The 21,163-nt window shown below is 37.7% G+C and overlaps 2 pseudogenes; both read right to left on the bottom strand.

Annotated features, from left to right (window-relative positions):
- Positions 1-1,833: 1,833 nt before the first annotated feature.
- On the bottom strand, positions 1,834-3,323 carry LOC143645684 (activin receptor type-2B pseudogene; annotated as a pseudogene).
- An 8,121-nt stretch (positions 3,324-11,444) lies between these two features.
- Positions 11,445-20,752, bottom strand: LOC143645683 (heat shock factor protein 5 pseudogene; annotated as a pseudogene).
- Between the last annotated feature and the right edge of the window lie 411 nt (positions 20,753-21,163).

Genomic DNA, 21,163 nt, shown 5'->3' with positions numbered 1-21,163 from the left:
ATGATACAGTAAATATATTGTCAATAAATTTGGATTGTAGCCTCCAAGAGCCATACTTTGCAAGGAAATCACTCATCTTCTGCTAACCATCAGCACCCAGGTTTACTGACTGATGGGCACATTTTATATCACATCACAAGGGTAAAAGGCAGTCTGAAGCTCAACAAACTGGCACAGGTCCCCTAGATTCTTTGCCCTCCCTAATCATGCCAAACAGTTACCATCACCTGAAAATCCATTCTAGGGTCAAGGTCCCAAAAGGACAATGTAGTGGCTGAGCACAGGGTTGACAAAGAGTGAGCCCCCTTGAGGTAAGAGATACACAAGCTGGCAGGAAGGCCTGCCCTGTCTGTACTGCATCCTGACCACCAAGTCTCACAACAGGCCCCCAGCTCAACTTAGCCCACAGCCAGGTCAAAATTTGTACTCACAAGAATCAAGCCAAGGCACAAAATAGAGATCACTCAGAGGAAATCTAAACCAGGTGGGAGCAGGGTATTAGTGTTCAGCACTGGGCAGGATCAGGTGACATGACCACTCCTGCAGTAAAGGAGCTACATTTGTTGGGGCTTTATTTGTTGCTTCTGAGGGTGAAAAGGAGAGATGCCTGACACAGCCTGAGGAGAAATCTTGGGAAGTTAGATATGGCACTTTCAATAAATATTTTAAAGCTTCTTGAAGAAAATGATGAAAAAAAGAAAACAGAATTTTTTTTGCAATAAAAAATTAATCCAAGGGGGGAAAAATCACAGTATAAAATCAAGGTTTAAAAAAAAGATACAACTAATCAAAAATGAACAAAAAATGCTGTCCCCGTAACCTCCTTGGTCGGCCCATGTTTGGACCTATGAAGCAAAATCTGAGCTCTGAGAGCAACTCATTCCCCACAGCACCCTGGAAAAATGTACTTATAAACTGTGCTGATGTCCACCCTCACCTATCTTAAAATTAGGGCAGAAAAAATATTTTATCCTATGCATAAGCTCAAGCTGGTGGGAAAAATCTCATTGTGGCCAGAAGATGAGTCAGAGCAATCCAAGTTTTCAGACTCTCCAAACCCTGCTCTTGACATTAATGCCCCGCCTCCACAAGGTCCTCCCCTCAATTCCAGGTTCCTTGAGAAACAGCTTCCATAGCAAAGCATCCTGCTCCAAATGTGCCTGAGTCCAGTGTAGCTGTGTTCCAAATCCCACCCCCAGCACTGTCCTGTCCTCTAAATCCAGTCCACAACCATCCTCCTCTTCATCCCAGCTTTTCCTCAGTGAGGACATCATCCATTAGAGCCAGGAAAGACACATCAGCTGTTTCTTAAGCTCACTGTCTAAAAAGGGAGAAAAAAACCACAACAAATTAAAGGCAGGGAGGGTAGAAGGAGTTATAAGGGAAGAAGGGCAAGTAAACTACTCTTTTGAGGAAGGTGTAACGACCTTAAAAGGCTCCTTCAGGTAGAGTTTGCAGCAGTAAAGTTTCCTAAGACAGAAGATGGTTTCTTTTGTCACAGATTCTGAGATGACAAACAAAGAGAAAGCAGGAAAAATGAACCCCAAAGGACAGGAGGTGGGTGAGGCTCCTCAGCATGACACTTGTTCTGTGTTCACAGCTCAGGCCCTCAATGCCTGCTGACCTCTGCTGTTTGCAATACAGAAGAGGAATGTGCTGGCAAAAACTGCTCCAGTCCAAAGATAACATTAATAATAATTATTATTATATTAATAAAAATTCAAGGTAAAATAGCTACTGCATTTTATGTGTTTTTGGTTATACTTGTTTTTTTCAAAGCAAAACACAACTTTTTTTTTTCATTTCTCCTTCAGATCCATTCATGTCCTGGGTTTAAGTGCTTGACTCTTTAGTAGGCATGTCCAGATTGGTAACAGATATTACCTGGGAGATAAGACAGCCCAAGGTAATGCTGTTGGCCAACCTCTGTGTTAGGGACACCTGTTCCTCCCCATTTCTCATGGCCAAGTGCCCCTCTGCATCATGGTCTCAGCACTCCTTGATGGTTATACAGAGTTTGACCAGGCCTGAGTGCTTCAGCCAGTGATCCTTAATGGAGGGACACATCCTCTTGTGTAGATACACATCATGCAGCTCCTTCAGTGAAAGCTGCTGGCCGATCTCCTCCTAAAAGGGCTGCACATACCCATCCACAGGTACATCTGCAACCATGCAGTGGGACATGATTTCCCACTGCACCATCCACATTGTGTACATGTCAATGCACAAGAAAGCTTCTGTCTGGAAGTTAATGGCTCCCTCAAGCACCTCAGGGGTCATTTACTATTGTGTGCCCTCCTTTCCATGGGTATCCCTTGGCGGTCTACCTGGCTCAAATTGAACAACCAGGATGAAGTCAGCCAACACAGCCATTAGGTTGCTCTTCAGCAATACATTCTTGTTTTTAAAGTCCCTGTGAGTGATAGATGGCTTGACGCCCTCACCACAGCACCAGGACATGTCCTCATGCAGGTATGAGAGCCCTTTTGATATTATCTCTACCACATGACACAACTTGTTCCATGTGATGATGCTCCCCTGAGGGAGTCCTTGTCATGGAAGGTGGTGATGAGCCAGTTCTGCTTCAAGGTTGGAGCCTTACCTCTCAGCAGCAATGAACAGCAGCAGGTTCTAATGCTTCATGCCAGGTGTGCTGAAGTTCTCCCTTTCACTCTGCCATGACTGCTGGAGTGGGAAGATCTTGACAGCCACAAAGTCATTCACGAACTGTGCCTTCTAGACACAGCCAAAGCGCCCCTGAGTCTTGATCTCTAGCAGCTATAGTAGCTTCAGGCCCACCAGAGCAGACAGGGATGGAGGCCCAGGGTCTTTGTGGATGTCCATATGACCATAGGTGGGTTCATGATGCCAGTACATCCAAAAAGCAAGCAGGACGATGAGGGAGAGGCCCCCAATGGACAGCAGTGAAGAAATCATCACCATGAGCACAGTGGGGGCTGTCAGAATGACTCACATGTGACTTCTGGGTCCCCAGCCTCAAGCAAATGGGTGAAGTGCTCATTAGAGATATTGCCTTCACAACAGCAAAAGTAACACTCCTACCCATCACATTCCTGCCTGTCATAGTGTTTGAAGTCATCCAGCAAGCAGACTTTCATGATGAGCTGGATGGTGCTGGAGCTGTTGCAACAGCAGGCATAATAGTGCAACCACTTTCCCTTCTCACCCTTGCAGTGTCCCAGTCTGCTCTGTTTGGTGAAGTCCTTGTAGTAGATGCACTCCCACATCTCGGCTTCCCAGTACCCTGAAGCCACACACAGCAATCCCCAGAGGAGAGCAAGGGCTGCTGAGGGCACAGTCATGTTCTGTAGTGTCACTCTGCAGATACCGAGAGCATGGAGGCAGAGCCGCCTCATGTTCCCAGGGTGCACAAGGCAAGGTGATGGCTGCACTCTCCTTCTTGCACCTTTCTTGGTTCCTGCTGGCTTCCTGTGCCTTTGTTTCTGGGAAGCATGCAGGCTCTAAAGGCAAGGGGATGGAGTTGAGCTCAGGGCAGCTGGTGCCAAGTCCGGAGGGGCTGTGACAAGGTGACGGCTGGGGGTAGGGACCTGAACATAGATTTTTAATCAGATTGGATTTTGAATCCTGGTTCCCTTAATTACAAGTTGGGAGGCCTTTATTAAGAGTTTCTAGGCTTTCCTTGTCCCTAGAGGGTATTTTTTAAATTATTTTTTAAGGAACAGAGTAAAGACCCTAACAGGACTACAAGCCCATGGTTGCAGAAGGCAGACATGGGAATCAAAGGCAAAAGTACTGAGGAAACAATTCCAGATGTGCTGAATTTCCTGGTACTTGATAATGTGACTGTAGACTTGAACTAGATTAAGGCCATTATTTTAAGGCAGAAGAATGTTGTAAAGGTATAAATTTGGAGATGACAATGAAAACTAGGCTCTGTAGTCTTGATTTCTTCCTGAAAGCCCCTCTTACAGATCTGTCTTTTAGGAAGTGCAGCAACAGTGGGGTAGACTAGCATAAATGACCCATTGGGCAGGGCCAAAACACAGTCGCCAATGTGGACTGAAAACCAATGTACCTTCTGACTTCCATGCTTGGTACAAGGGAGAAGGATTGTCCATGGAAAGTGCCTGGTATTGGACATACAGCCAAATTTGGAAGTGGAGCTATTAGACTTGATTTATTGTGAGTTGAAAACATTTTTAAGCACAGTGTTTTCTTTATGAGAATAATCATAGCACAATCTAATTTTTTTTTAGAAAATTAGCCTGAGATCAATAAATTGCAGCCATTATTATTATTACTATTATTATTATTCTAAATGTAGGTTATCCTTATTCAAATCTTCTGATTCTGTTACATATATATACATAATCCTGGAACTATAAATGTTCTGAGAGGTCATCAAGACCAACTTCTTATATAATGCAGCAAATACTTTTACAGCTTTTCCTACAGATTTTTTTTTTTACTCTCTGCTAGTCTATGTTCAATAACAGGGACTTCACAGTTTAAGTAAGTAGTCTTTGTGAAATTCCCATCCAACTGCTTTATCTTTAAATTTAGAGGACTTTTCATAAGGGAAGAATACTACATTCCCAGATAAAAATCATTTCCTCGACTATACCTTGTCCTTAAAAATATATCTAGAAAATAAGAAACAAAATATACAGAGTGGCTTATATGTGACTCATGCCTTACATGATATTTATATTGAATCTAATGTGAACACTTATCTGTTCATAATTATTAATGTCAATGTTACATATCCACATAGGAGGTTCTACAAACAGAGAACCTGGAATTCTCTCTAAATATATCTTTGACCATAGGAATTAAGAACGTTTAAAAAATTATGCAATAGAATGAATAGATTTTTGTTGTATCTTACAGGTCATCTTTGATATAAATTTATATAAATCTCAATAATAATTGAGGATAAACAGTACTACAAAAGAGGAAAATCAAAAGGAGAAAAGTATCTAATTCAAGACTTCTAAATTAGCACCCCAAGAGTGTTCTGTGACTTGAATCTAATTCAAGTCTTAAATTTTAGGTGGCACATTTTCTGTACAATGGATCTGAGTTATTGAAAGTGCTAACTAATCTCAGCCACTTTTTGCTAGCCAAACTGCAAAATACATTATATTTTCCCACAGGAAATTTTCAACCAGTTCAGCTAGATGAATTTATTTCAATTCATAAAAATTTACTCTGTGTCTATTTTTGGTCCACAGAGGCCTTATGGGGAATGGAGAGATGAATAAAGTTTGGACCCCCATGCCTTCAAGGAGCTTTAATACAGTAGAATGGCTTTAGTTACAGCCATTATATAACCACACTAGAAGAAGAATATGGGAAGGATCACTAGGTAGGAAATTATGAGCTCCTACAAAGGCAAGGTTCATTTACCACTGTATTCCCTGCCCCAAGAATAAGGTCCAAAATGTCTGTTGAATGAATAATGAAGAGCCTGGAGAAAGGTTGAAGCAACTTTGGGTCCAGAATTAGAAACAGAGCCTCTTGGTGTAGCTGAGTGAAAAGTCATAAAGAAATTATTTGAGCTGGGTTTTTGAAGAATGGGGAAGATATGAATGGGCAGATATTGAGGGAAATGGTATTAAAGAAACAGAATTTAGAATAAGCAAATTCATGATAAATATAGTAAAGAACAAAGTTAAATTCAATTAAGAGCAGGGAGCACCTTTGCAAAAGTTTAAGTTTAGCTAGAAAAATCCATCTGGGAGCCAGGATGTAAGAATTGTACCTGGCAGATGGTCCAGGTAGAAAACAGTCATTTTGTAACCAACCAGCATCCATTTACCTTATTCTGATAATTGCTCTCTGATATTCCTGAGAATACCAGCTCTTCCTTACATTTGTTTCAATTTTTTGAAGTTTAATTTAAGTTCAACATAGTGCCCAAGTGATAAGATGAATTTTTAAACATCTATAAATATGTAATTACTAACAAAATCAAGATTCCTAAAACCTCAACAGATCCCCTTGTATATTCTTTCAATATGTTAATCTGCATATATTAGTTTTACCTATTTTTGAAGATCATATAAACATCATATAAACTGAAATAACTTCCTTAACTCAACACTATGTCTATGAATTTCATCCATGTCATTGCATATAAACGTAGTCCATTCTTTTTTATTGCTTCATAGTATTCCATTGTAGAAATACAATTTATTTATTTATTTTACAGTTGGTGTATTGTGGTACAATATCACACCAGGATTTTCATCCTGAGAAAATGAAAGAAATACAGATTTTTGTTAATAATGAAATCTGCATACATAGAGTGACCAATTGTTACTTTATTCCTGAATCTCAATCTACACCTATGTGTCTGGCAAAATTATTAATAGTATCCCTTTCTATTCTTAAATGCCCTGGTTTGCATTATAACTTATACGGCAACCCCTCTCATAGAGAGCTAAAAAGCAGATGATACATATAACATATTGTTGACTAAAATCAAAGTCTAAGAATAACCATGATTTACTATCATAGTAGCTAAGTGGATCTTTATAGGAAAAATTAACTAGAAGAAACTTCATAAATTCCACATACTGGGTAGTGATCTTGATTAATCTATTATTACCATGGTGGTGATTTATTGGAGAATAGGTTTAGCACTCCATTATAGGCATTACTAAAATCAACTTCATTTTAGGATAGTGTGAGGATAATAAAATTAAATAAAGTAATAAAATTTATAATAATAAGTTAAAAATAAAATAAATAGCAAATTTAAACTACATAAGAGCTACAGGATACTTTCTTATCCAAAACACACTCTTGAGGAGCTCTGTGATAAGGCAAAATATTCAATTTCATCTCTCTGTGGCCTATTCATTTTACATATACCCACCCCAATGCCAAAAGACCAGAATCCACAACGGGCCGTTTCCCTGAAACCATCAGCGAATCTGTTTATCTTTTTTCCCTCTATAAAACTCTTTAGTTTGAAACATTTTATGACTGGAATTCATTTGGTCATTTTCTTTTCATTCAGAGCACTCATAATGGGTACTCCTTTAAATTATTTATTTTGCCATTTATTTGAAATTACCAAGACTTTTAAATAAAAGGATTTACCTTGAGTAATTCAAATTTAATTCCAATCTCCCTCAAAGCACTAAGTTAATTAATGTTTTCCATATGCATTATGTAATTCATTCATCATCAATGCATTGTGCAATGAAATACCTGTTTTTAATTTCTTCTTGAATATATTGTATATTCTGGACTCCAAGCTTAAGTGTCGATGATTATTACTGTTATAAAGAAGTAACAAAAATATGCAGGTTTGAATTTGTGGGCCCCCAAAAAGCTATGTCCTTTAATCCTCATTCAGCATTTCTGGGTAGGAGTGTTTTATTTATTATGGAGTTGTGACCCACCCAATTGTTGATGGTAACTTTTCATTAGACGATTTCCATGCAGGTGTCTCTACCCATTCAAGGTGGGGTTGCTTACTGGAGCCCTTTAAGAGGGAACCATTTTTGAAAGAGCAACAGAACCTGTGCAGCCAGAGTCTTTTGGAGATGAAGAAGGATTACACCCCTGGAGGAGCTTCATGAAACAAAAAGCCAGGAGAGAAAGCTAGCAGACACTGCCAGATTCACCATGTGCCTTTCCAGTTGACAGAGAAACCCTGAATGTTATCAGCCTTCTTCAACCAAGATATCTTTCCCTGGATGCCTTAGATTGGATATTTCCATAGCCTTGCTTTAGTTGGGACATTTTCACAGCCTTAGACTGTGGACCTTCAACTTAATAAATTCTCCATTTTAAAAGCCATTCTCTTTCTGGCATTTTACATTCTGGTAACTAGCAAACTAGAAACCATGTTACTAAGGATTACTTTTAAATCAGTTTGTGAAACTTAGATTACACAAGAAGGCATGAAAAATGGCAAATGGTAAGATCTTGATGGTCTTATTTAGCAAATATTAGTATGGATTCATGGCAAAGTTATTAAATGGAATTAGTACATCAAAGGATGTTTGAAAAAGAAGATAAAACAAAGCAGGAAGGGTAGCTAGACAGAAAATTATGAATAATGTCTTCTTCACTGTCTCCTGATGAAAGGAAAAATAATTTGGAAATGTTTTTAAACCAGCAATTGAGAGGAAAAGATGTTTTACTAATTCACATAACATATAATTGAAAAGTAGCTCTCTGAATAAACAGAAGTTCAGTAGGGAAGGTATCAGCATAACAAAAAAAATACTGCTTTCTCATTTTTAGTGAAATTGTCTCTTGAAATGATATATGTTCTAAATGAGGAATTTATCCTCATCAGATTTATAGCATAATATGATATTTACTGGCAAAAATAGATTATATCCCATATTATTTGCTTACATAATCACTACAAAATATTTTGGGATCTTTTTCATTAAAATATTTTTTATTAGAGAAGTAAGTTTAGTAAAAAATTCTGTAGAAAAAAACAAGTTCTCATATACCCTTCCCCCATTATTAACACTTTGCATTAGTGTGGTACCTTCACTACAAATGATTAATATTATAACAATTGTATATTTACTTATATATAACCCATGATTTACATTAGCGTTCAAGGTATGTGTTGTATCATAGACTCTTATAACTGAAAAGGACCATAGAGATCATCTTGTCAAAAGTGCTCATTTCCAGTTGATCCACAGAGTTGAAGTGACTTACATAAGGTTATACTGCTAGTTGGCAGTGAGGCCAAAACTAGAACACAGATCTCTTAACTCTTGGTGCAGTACCCTTGATTCCACATCTCCTACTACAGAGTAAATGGTCCCTTCCCAGCTTCAAAAGGGGGAAATATGACAACAAAAGTATAAAGTATGTTTTTCTCTTAGTTGAAACATCTTAAAGGCAATGTTTTTTAGGATTTCAGAGCCAGACAAACCTAAGTTTGATGTTGGTTCTATTTTCTCTTTGGAAAACTTATTTAACCCCTCTTAGTTTCCTCATCTGTAAAATTGACATCATAATGTCTATTTCACAACATTTGTTCTTTATTAAAGAAGTTGTGGGTTTGCAGAAAAATGATTAATTAAATCCAGAATTCCTTACACCACCCCACCATCAACACCTAACATTGATGTGAAATATTTGTTATAAATGATGACAGCACTTTTTATAGCTGTTTTATTTTTTTTTTAGTTGGAACACTTACTTTATAATTGAATAATTGAAATTTATTGGTGCGTTAGATGCTGAAATCCTGAGGTGTTACTTAGGAACCTTGTTAGTATGTCTGAGAATCTATTGGATAATTCATGCAAAGATTTTATTTTATCTTTCGCCATTTTGCCCAGGTTAGTCATGATAACTTTAGTTGATAGGTACCAGGCATATAAGTATAGCAGGGAACCAGCTACTTGAACTGTTACATTCACACATAAAAAAGTTTGGAAAGCTGACTAGAACATTTCACTAATTAAGCCTTAAAACCGCTGAAACTAAATCTATGCCAAGGTTCCTGTTTGACACATGTTCCTCAAAAGATATTATCTCTTTCAACATATGCAAACCTATGAAGGCATATTTAAGGGAAGGAGAATCACCTTCATGGTATATCAGCTTTCCGACATGACAGAGAAAAAGCAAAATTCTTTCATTTGGAAACTGGGTCTCCTCTTCATACACTCTACTGTAAGACACAGTCTGGCCAAAATTTGTAAAAGACTTGATAGTTTGTTCATCTTTTAAACTTTGCTAACAAAGATGAACAAATGCTGATCACTTGGACAGGAACTACTCAAATCAGAACTTGTTTTTGTATCTAAGCTGAATCACTGTAGACCTTTTCCAAAAATCTAGATCTCTGTTGACATTTCTAGGGCCTGACATCTTTGGGAAGGCACAATTTAAATTAAGAAATGAATTCAGATTCACCCACAATGGCTAACAGAGTATTTATGTCATGTAAGTAAGTGGTGTATTTTTTTTTTTTTTAGTTTATATTCCCATATTCCTAGGAATTTCCTTTTGTTTCTATAGATGCTTACTAGGAAAACTGAGGCAGTTCCAATAAGAAAATTCCTATCAACTTAAAAAACTTTAAATCAGAAACTATTTTATGCTGTCATTGAATGAGCAAATGAGGGATTAACACAGAAACTGGGGACCCAAGATACCTCCCCTAGTAAGCTGAACCTAAAAATCAGCCCCACAATCCTACTACTCAAATATAGAACTTTACAGAGGGGACAAAATAAAATGCTATAGTCTATCCCTCCAACCAAAATTCTCTCAGAAGCTTAAACTAGATATAAACTATTTTTAAAAATCAATGGCATAGGTTCTGTTAAAGGACTACTAATCAGTTTTCCCTAAAATTTGTATGGAATATTTTATACAGATAAGGATTTATATCTACTGAATGTAAAAATCTAAATAAGAAAACACCATGCTACATCCCTTAATGTTTTTATTCATACTTTGTACATTTTCCTTCAAAAGAAAAATATTACACATGGATCCTTCATCCTTCTATATGATAATATTAATAAAAATATAAAGCTATTAGAACATTTAAATCTGTCATCATTTATAAATATATTAACAAATTAAAAATTTTCCTTAGAAAACATTTAAATAAGTGACATCTTAACAAAACCCTTTTTACCATTTCTGATAATGTATTATTAAAATGAAAGAAAGATAAGAAAATAGAAGAATGCTCCCATTAATACAAAAGAATCAGGGCTGTTAAGTTTATGGATGGCCCAAGTCCAGATGCCTCACTCTTGAAACAGAATGCTGGCTTAGGAAGGAAGAACATTTCCTGGTTAATTACTTAGAAAATTAGCTCTACCCCAGAGTTCTTCCCTGGAATCCCTGGCTCATTTAGACCTGAGATCTTGGTGACCTCACATGCCATTCCCCCCCCGCCACAGTCCTCTTTAAAAGGATCACACTGTGACTAGAAACAGACTGGAATCCCCACTGGAGTTGTGCTGTCTAGTTTCAGAGTGGCAAGAGCAAACGTATGTTGTTCTCCAGCACCATAGATGTAGCAGGTTTTAGATGTTTCTGGGTGATAACAGAAGGTCGAGATTTTTCATTGGAAAGGGATCTGGGCAGCAAAAAAGCATGGCTGCTAGATGGTTAGTGGTTTGTCAAGGTAAGTAATCCAAACCAAACAGCAGTAGTAAATATCAAATTCCCAATTCCTAATTAACAAAAATTCTCAATTAGCAAAACAAATAATGTTTTTTTTCCTTAACACAACTGAAAAAATCCCGAGAGTGTCATGTGCAAGGCTTGTCTGCCTCTAGCTACAGCTACTGCACAATGTCATAGCAGTTACCCATTCCTCACTCTTTTAGTTCTTCCTCCCACAGGCCACATCCATGAATAGATGAAGATCAGTGGACTTTCCTTGCTGTGAGTTGCTTCTTTATTCTCTGTTTCTGGCTAGACTGGATAAACTGATTTTATTAGGCTTGCTCACAGATCCCATTTCTGAAATAAGGAATCTCCATCTGTTCTGAAGGCAAGATATTATCAGGTGATTGGTCTAGCATTTTATACCGGCTTCCACCTGGTGGGCAGTGAATGGTAGCCCTTCCTGCAAAAAATACTACTAAAGATGGAGATGGAGCATGATGCAACTGCTCCAATTTAGGGGAGGAATTCAACTAACCTGTCTGAAAGACAACCTCTAGGTTTACATCTGTCTTTTTATTTTCATAGCAGCAGTGTAAGGCCAATTAGGAGGCAGAAATTCAACTGGACAGGAGTATTGTATTGGAAGATTCTGGAAGTAGTTGCAGGGTGCATAGGAAGAGGTAGGGGGAGTCACACAACTACTTAGAGCATCCATGTGGGTAGAAGGAGGTCAGCACTGTAGCAGAGCTGTTGGATTGTAGGCTTGGGAGTACTGTCCTGAGGGTATATAATGACTATATTTGGGGGAGGACCTGACAATTGTTTGATGACCTGGCTTAAGATTTACAGTTGTACTGGGCTGGAGCATATGGGTAACCTCAGTTGGAATCCTCTGCACTACAGGAAATGGAACCCCTTTATCTGAAAAAGTGGGAGACATCTCTGCTTGTGCATTCCAAGGAGGTTTTGCCATGTTTCTGCGGGAATTTGGGTCCACTCTAAACCTTTCAGAGGGAAAGTATTGTGGTTGTGGGATGAAGTTGATACATAGAAGTGGGAGACAAACTATCTCACTGAAATGACTAGTAAAATTGTCTGACAGCCTAGTCCATGCAGCTCAGGTCAGAGCCCTGGGGGCAGTGGCTCCTGGCACTGCAGTGGGGAAGTGGAGGTAGAGGCAGAGGCTGACATGATCAGGAGCCTCTGGAAGTAGTTAGATGTGTGGTAGGGCCCCTCTAGGCCACCAGCCAGCTCGGCCTTGTTGGCAATGGTGAGCCTCAAGGTGCATGAGTAGCTGTTGCTGGTCATGATGGAAATGTGGGCTGTGGAAGTGGTGGAACATCCCATCACCGACTGGCCTGCCACCACCAGCCCACCTGCCCCACCCAGCACCACCTTGAAGAAGCCATAGAGGTTGAGCTGGCAGATGAAGCTGGTGAAGTTTCTTGTTTTGAAGAGCTCAGGTTCAGGCCCTGCACCCCTGCCACCCCTGCCACCCCTGCCACTGCCACACTCGGCCCCAGCCTGGGTAGACCGAGCAGCTTGGTCTCTAAGAGCAGCTGGTGGATGAGCAGTGCTTTGCTACAGCCATCCCAGTGGATCATGTGGTACCAGGGGTTATTCACCAACCACCACAGCTTGGCGGGGAAGCTGTTGGACTTGATGGGTTGGGAAATGAGTTTTAGCCTGCATCTCTCTAGGAAATTTTCATGTTATCATTACTAAATGTTGAGATTTCATAGGGTACATTTGTAGTCTTTTACTAAATACAAATTGGGAGGACACATGTCTGAATAACTTCCATCAATAACATTTCTAGCCGTATTAATGAATATTTTAAAAACATCATAAATGCTGAGATGGTTTTTCTCAGGGAATTCCTTTACATAAGATAACTAAACCAAACTCTCTCTCTCTCAAAAACATGAAAATACCATTCTTCACCCATGAATTCTTGACCTTAGCCTTTCAAACATGTTTTGGGCACTTCTTATCCCTTCTCTCAGGCCCACCTTGGAAAAGGTGCCAATCATTCCTGAGGTTAGTAGACTTCATTAATAAGAAACTTATCTACCTGTGATTAACCTGAATTTTTTTCAAAAAGTGTTCTTTGTTCTTTTGAAAACATCAAACAAACCTGCCAAGAAAATTATACAATATTTTTAAGAATCCACATATTTAATGATAACAGGAAGTGGAACCTTTATACAATGCTGAGGGAAAGTAAAATGGGTAGACACTTTGGAAAATAATCTGACTGTAACTCTAAAAGATTAAGCACAAAGTTATCATATGACTATTAATTCTGCTCCTAGGTGTGTATTCATGGAAACTGAAAACAGGTCTGCATGAAAACTTGCATGATTATTCAAAGTAACATTATTTATAACAACCAAAAGGTATAAACAACTCAAATGTCCATCAACTGATGAATACATAAATAAAATGTGGTATATGCATATAGTGCAATATTATTTGCCACAGAAAGAAGTGAAGTTCTGATATAAAGTACAACATGGGTAAACTTTGGAAACATTAAACTAAGTGAAAGAAGTCAGTGACAAAGACTACATATTGCATGAGTTAAGTCTTAGCTCTATCAATTAATAGCTGGGTAACTCTGAACTGGGCACTTCACCTCCTTCAGTCAAGGACTACCTGGGCTCAGTTAATTCCTATTTACATAGAGAATACAGTTAGATTGCCTCAGATTTTTTCTATTCTAGAATACTTGGGGCTTTTTTGATGTTTCTGACAAAGATTTTAGATTTAAAAAATAGAAAAGGACTTTAATAAATTGCATTAAACTATGTCATTTTAAATGGTAGAAAAGGAAAGAATACAGAGACATATCTGTGCAGGCCATAGTGGGGAAAAATAGACAACTAGAGAAGAGCAAGATGTAATGTCAAATTCATAAATTGTATTTCTAATATTGTGTCTATTATCAGCGTTACAATAAAGATATTCTATTTCTATCTGACCAGTATAAATACAGTGAATTGTGAGTTTGTATTTCCCCCACGTGTTTGAATTTAATAATTTTTACATTTTTGCCAAGCAACATCATTTTAGATTGATAAAACAACACATCAACATTCATGGATCCTCAATTTGCTAATTGTTGAGCAGAGGTCAAGAAAGCAGTATTTTGGACTTAGACTTGTTTAAAACCCAGGTCTGCCTTTTATTTGCCATGTATGTGACTTTGATGAGTTACTTTATCTTTGTTAACCTCAGTTGCTGCAAATTGACTACCCAGGAGCCATTCTTCTTTTTGTCCTTATAAATGAACCCCCAATTATTTAAATGCATCAATATATTTATTGATACATTTTATTGATGTAATTGCATCAATTGTTTCATATGCATCAATATATTTTATTGATATAATTTTCAACTTTCCTTGGGTTGGCATTAAGCATTGAGTTTTATGAGCAAATTACTTAATGGGGCTTCCAAGAAATATTTTCACATAGGTTAAAGTCAACACACAATCAATTTTGGCCCTTTTCCTTCATCCTCCCCCTTTGATTGTTATGGAGACATGATACCTGGAATAGTAGCATCCATATTGTACACAAGGAAGCACATTACACACTAAGATGGCAAAGAATTTGTCAAAAAACTATGGTGCTAACATATCATCCCCAGAGACTATACCTCTGAGCTTCAGATTTATGAAAAACTTGAAATTTCATATGCTTAAACCCCTGTTTTTCAGGTTTTCTATCACTTGCTACAGATCATATTTGAATAGGGTCTGGTATTATCTGAAGACGAAAATTGTAACAAGCTCAGTGTTTTTGTTTAGCAAAATACTTAGCACATGGAAAGTGCCAGGTATGTTAACTAGTAATGTTATTAGCTGGAATTCAATCAAAAGCCTTAACACATATCCCTGGGATCCCTAATGTCTGGGGCAAGACATGAATGAGGGAGAAATGGAGGTCTTCATTTTTGTAACTATTCAATTTTATAAAATCTAATTGGTTTTTAGTTGCACCTTCATTCAGCTAGGGAAGGCTTCCGTATTATACACTTATTCTTGGAGCTACTGCTATTTTACTATGGCTTAAAGAAATCAATAAGTAATTGATAAATTTTCTGTCACTATGAGCAATCAATAGGAGTTACACAGCATTTTTCACATCAATTTTACCATATCTGAACAGCAGAACATTGATTTAACAAGCTTTCTGGTGCATATTGATTCAATGCCTATCCGTAGACCATTTCTATTTAACACCATTTTGAAGTCACTGAAAAAAATTCTCAGGACTGTCAAATGAAATTAGTTCTTTGGAATTTTTAGCTGTTACACTGCTTTACAAATATTTTTGGTATCAGTAATGTACTTTCAAGTTGAGAGATGTGGATATTCTCTCTTCAAATGTTTTATATAAGGAACAGCTAAAATTATTATTCATTAAAGTTTGAAACTGCAGATGACACTGTAAAGGAATTTGAAGTATGTTTAAAAAAAGAATAAGACGTGTTTTAAGCCTTTCTCTTAGATTTCAGTAGTGGTTTGAGATTAAATAATACAAATACATTTCCAATGCTTACTGTCTTGCAGGTGCTGTCTTTCCTCATCTTCCTAGGAAGCGCTTGATCAGGCAAGGGTAGCATTCAAAGAACAAAGAAAAGAAATGAGACTTTTGTGATAATAAGTCTTATAAGCAAACCCTATATTTATGCAAATATAGTAGGGAGTTATTTCTCTGCTGAAATAATTCCCTGTCATCCAATACAGATAAAGTAAAAATACTGTGTTGGGTACATTCCAGGCCCTACAGTCAGACAATGCAGGGAACAAGATGGACAAGACTCCTGATGTCATAGAGCTTACATTTAAAAGAAATACAAATGGATGGGGAGGGGAATGGTAAAAAGTAAAGAAAATGAATGGCATCATTTAGGATAGTATTAATGCCATGAAAAATAATCTAGTAATAGAAGGGAGAGTCAGTAGTTTGGATGGGAATTTTCTATCACAAGAATTTGGCTAGAAAGTCTTTCCTGAGAAGGTGATATTTAAGCCAAATCTTGAATGATGAGTAGGAAAGAGCTGTGCCCAAACTAGGTGAAAAACATCCCACAAAGAAAGAATAGCTTGTGCAAAGGCCCTAAGGCAGGAAAAAAATTGTGTTCTTCAAGAAGCAGATAGAAAGCTAATGGCTAGCATAACCAAGGGGCAAATAATGTAGGGTGAGGTGAGAACACTTGACAGAGCCCAGATTATGAAAAATGTTACTCTTATAGACCATGGTTAAAATGTGTGAACATTATATTTTGTGACATGAGTAGCCACTTTAGGGCTTTAAGCAGAGGAATGTATGGACCCAGTTCATATCTTGTTTCTTCAATCCAAATGTCCCTAAATAATTCTACATTTTCTAGGAATTAGCTAGGATTTCCCAAAATATTAAGAATGTATTTATTTTTCCTCATAATTCAAATTTGAAAGCATTTGATTTATTTTGTAAAGCAATGCTTGTCAGCCGAAGATGAATTTTGTCCTTCAGGGATATTTGACAAAATCTGGAAACAACTTTGGTTGCTACAATGCAGATATACTTCAGGATCCAGCTTAGGTAGAGGTGAAGGATGCTGCTAAATATCCTACAATGTACAGTCCCCCTCTCCAGTGTCTATCTGGCCCAAATTATCAATAGTGCCAACTTTTAGAAACTGTGGCATAAAAGGAATTCAAACAATAAAATTGGAAGGGCTACTCATGACATTTGGTCTAACATAGAAGTGATTGTTGTTTGATTTGATGCAGGTCTCTATATTTATGCAAAGACCCAATACCTCCCTATAAATACAAACATGGACACACACCTGCATACTTATGAATAGACAAAAAATAACAACAACAGCAAATCCTTGACTGTTAGCTTCCTAAGGTTAGAGTAAATATGGTTAGAGTAAAGACTTCAAGAAAGAATCACTAACTTCCTATTGTTCATTTTATTTTTTATTTTATTTTTAAACTTTATTTATTATATAGTATAACATATATACAAAGCAAAGAAATAAAGAAAGCAATAGTTTTCAAAGCACTCTTCAACAAGTAGTTACAGGATAGATCACAGAGTTTGTCATGGGCTACCATAGACCCTCTCATATTTTTCCTTCTAGCTCCTCCAGAATATAGGAGGTTAGAGGGTTTAAATATTTCTTTTATTATCACAATCAACTTTTTTACTTCTTTTTTTGTGAAAAATAACATATACAAAAAAAGCCACAATTTCAAAGTACAGCACCACAATTAGTTGTAGAACATATTTCAGAGTTTGACATAGGTTACAATTTCAAAATTTTAGGTTTTTACTTCTAGCTGCTCTAAAATACTGCAGACTAAAAGAAGTATCAATTTAATGATTCAGCATTCATATTCATTTGCTGAATCCTATCTTCTCTGCATAACTCCACCATCACCTTTGATCTTTCCATCCATCTATTTAGGGGTTCTTGGGCTATGGCAACTCTAAATTTCTCATATTGGAATGGTCTATCACTAATATGGGATAGGGAGATGGAACTATCTGGTGTTCTGGAGAGGCTGGGCTAGGTTTCAGGACATATCTGGACCAGAGACGCATCTGTTGGTTGTACATTTCTGGAAAGTTACTCTAGTGCATAGAACCCTTGTGGAATCTTATATATTGCCCTAAGTGTTCTTTAGGATTGGTCAGAATGGTCCTGGTTGGGTTTGGCAGGTTATGATAGGTAGCAAGGTCTAACTGGAGCTTCTGTAAGAGCAGCATCCAGAGTAGCCTTTTCACTCTATTTGAACTCTCTCTGCCACTGATACTTTATTAATTACACATCTATTCCCCTTTTTGGTTAGGATGGAATTGTTGATCCTATAGTGCCAGGTCTGGATTCATCCCAGGGAGTCATCTCCCATGTGACCAAGGAGACCTTCATTCCTGATGTTAGGTCCCGCATAGGTGAGACGACAACTATTTCACTTGCAGAGTTGGGCTTAGAGAGACTGAAGCTACACCTGAGGAACAACAGAGACCCTCCAGAAGTAACTCTTAGGCATTCCTATAGGTAGTCTAAGCTTCTCGGCTACCCACATAAGCTTCACAAGAGTAAGCCTCATGATGAGGGCATGGCTTATTGATTTGAGTGTACCCAAAGTTCTCCTGTTGTAGTTCACACCACATGCTCACCCATCCTTTAGTCACCTCATCTGAAAGGATGAAATTCATATTGTCGGGACTGATGTGGAGAGTACAGGTTTTGGCAAGCTTAGATATCATGTTACTGACTCTGATGAAGTGATTCAGACAAGTCCCTACTGCAACATTGATGTGAAAATTCATGGCCACACTCATAGCCCACACCCCACCCTATTCATACTCCTGCTGGAAATGCAGCTGTGCTCCTTGTTCCCACCAGCTCCATCACCCACCACCCCTCATAATGGTTCTGCTACTCTTACTTCATCCTTGGACCAGTTAAGATTTAAACTTACCCTCCCAATACAATAAGTGAGCAGTGCTTCCAGGCTTCTGGAGTTTGGGTCAGCCACCTGGGTCCTTTGTACTGGATCATGGACACACCCATGTTCGTTCATCCATGGCATAGGTGCCAGGCACTGAGCCCACCACACCCCTCCCGGTGCATGTAGCAGCTGCAAATCAGGGCTGTTACTTGCCTCTGCCTCCCTTTCAGGATGCCATGGGTCTGTCAACAAAGCAGGAGCCCCAGCTCCAGGAAGACAAGGGCCTGGGAGGTCACAAGCCCAGGGTGAGAGTGATATTGGCCAGGTCATGTCCCCATATTCTGTTCCTTTTTAAAAGTAAAAATACTAGGGTCCATTCCCAAATCATTAACAATTAGAGGAGGAGTTCCAAAATCCACATGCATATATATCAATCTTCATTAATATACATTTCACTCAGTATTAAATTTGTAATCACTGCCTTTGCACACCTGTTCCCCTCCTACCTTGAAGGAAACTGTTCTGGTATTCCATCCTAAGAGAACACCTTAAATAATATTGAATATCACAAATGAATGCACATCTAATGTTGAACTTCCTGATGTTCCTAAGATGATAATGGAGATGAAATATGAAATAGGTCTTTCATCAATCACAACTCTGTATCTTCTTAACTAACAGATCATTTTAACAACCATTTACTTCATTAATGAATACAAGGCTGAATCAAGTTATTGCGATGTACTTACATATTATAGATTCTTATGTCATTTACTGTTAATGAGACAGTTAAAATAAATTACCGTTATGTAGTTATTGATATATCAACACACCTTTGTGGTAACATGAATTAGTAGAATAAAATAGAGTCCATTGTTCTTTTAATCTTGATTCACCTCCAAAAATATCAAATGTTATGCCATCTTAGAGAGAATGATAACATGTAATAAACAGTCATTGTTACACTCTTTCTACCATTTCACTCTTCTACAATGACACAAATAAAAATAACAGAATTGATGAAATCAGGTTGTAAGAAATAAAATTTTTCTCATTGTTCTGTCCCAGGGAATGAAAGACTCACCATTGTGGCAATGTTTCATCAAGACTCAGATAAGTGACAAAAAAATCCTAAACCTACAATTCCAAATCTCAGAATATCTTTGTTTTAAGCAACCCTCTGAATAAAGAACATCATATATCTGATTTTGTTCCTGTTCACCTGTTAGTCCCTTTGAGAGCTGTCTTTGACATTCCATGACCAATCACCTCCCTTAAGTGTCTTTAGTCACACATCACCTACTGTCATTTGAGGTTTAAGTGCTGTGCAAAACTACCATTCTCTACCAAGCCAAAACTATCTTTCCAGGAATCTGCACAACTGTTCCCAAACCTGAGTCCCTGTGCAACCAGCTTCCTTGAGGGAGGTCTTTAAAATATAGCTCTTTGCCCATGTTACAAAGAAAAAACTCAGAATAAAGTAATTCTCAGCCAACTTCACTTGAGTTTCTTCGAAGTGGGAAAATGCACATTAAAATATGGATGTACTATATGCTAATTGTTTTCTCCTTTAGGGAATGAGTTAAAATTGATTTAAATGACAGATTCTGAACACCATTTATAGACATCAATGCAAAATTTAAAAATCACGGCAAATATATAATTCTATAAAATAGAAATATAACAGATGCCATTTTTGCACCTGTGTAGTCATGGACATCGAGGAACTATCATGAATATGCCTAACTTTTTCCTTCAATTGCAATTTGGAATATATAAACAATAGTCAGTGGTGCATCTGTAGACCTCTAGTGTTCTGTGTGTTTTTGTTTTAAATAGTGTTCCTCATATTCTTTAACCCACATGGGTCAACTGACTTGGTGTGTAAACAATTTCACATCAAACTGTCTAATCAATCTGGCTATTCCAGATAGCTCATAGGATTTGTATGTTTAAAATATAAACAGTTTGAATATTAAAACATTTGATAGGCATCAACAAGGAAACTTCCAAATTCCTTAGACATGTAACAAATAGGGATTTCTGTCAGGAGTTCTGTTGTTCTCACTTTCTAAAGAGGCAAACTTAAGAAACACCTGTATGATGGGGAGGCCCCAGTTTCTGGATACTTGTTACTTCTACTGTGACAAGTTCCCAAACCAATCTCTTCATGGTTGGTATGGGGAATAGAGGCATTCCCTAAGGAAATACACAAAAATGAGGTGTTTTATACTTGAAGTCAGAATATAATAAATGACTTACAGCAACCAGTGGAAATGTAGCAGTTTTGCATTTTCTAATACAAAACTCCCACTATACTTCGGAGACATAATCAAGACCCTAAATGTTTCACAATGTCTGGAAGAGCCCAGGAGATGAAATTTTTATGAAGTGATAAATTTCCCTGGGCATATCTATGCTTCTAGGTAAGTATAACTATGACGGTCAGTAATGCAGTGGGTTGGTAGGAGCGTCCTGAATGTTTCAGTTGTGATTAAAATTTAATAAAAGGATGCTGAGGATTACATACCTTGTATCTTAGACTTTAGGGTAAAACACAGTGATGCCTCGCCTGGTATATAT

The sequence above is a fragment of the Tamandua tetradactyla genome, chromosome 9 (assembly GCF_023851605.1).
Source record: "Tamandua tetradactyla isolate mTamTet1 chromosome 9, mTamTet1.pri, whole genome shotgun sequence".
NCBI classification, from domain to species: domain Eukaryota; kingdom Metazoa; phylum Chordata; class Mammalia; order Pilosa; family Myrmecophagidae; genus Tamandua; species Tamandua tetradactyla.
This window is presented reverse-complemented; position numbering and strand designations above follow the sequence as displayed.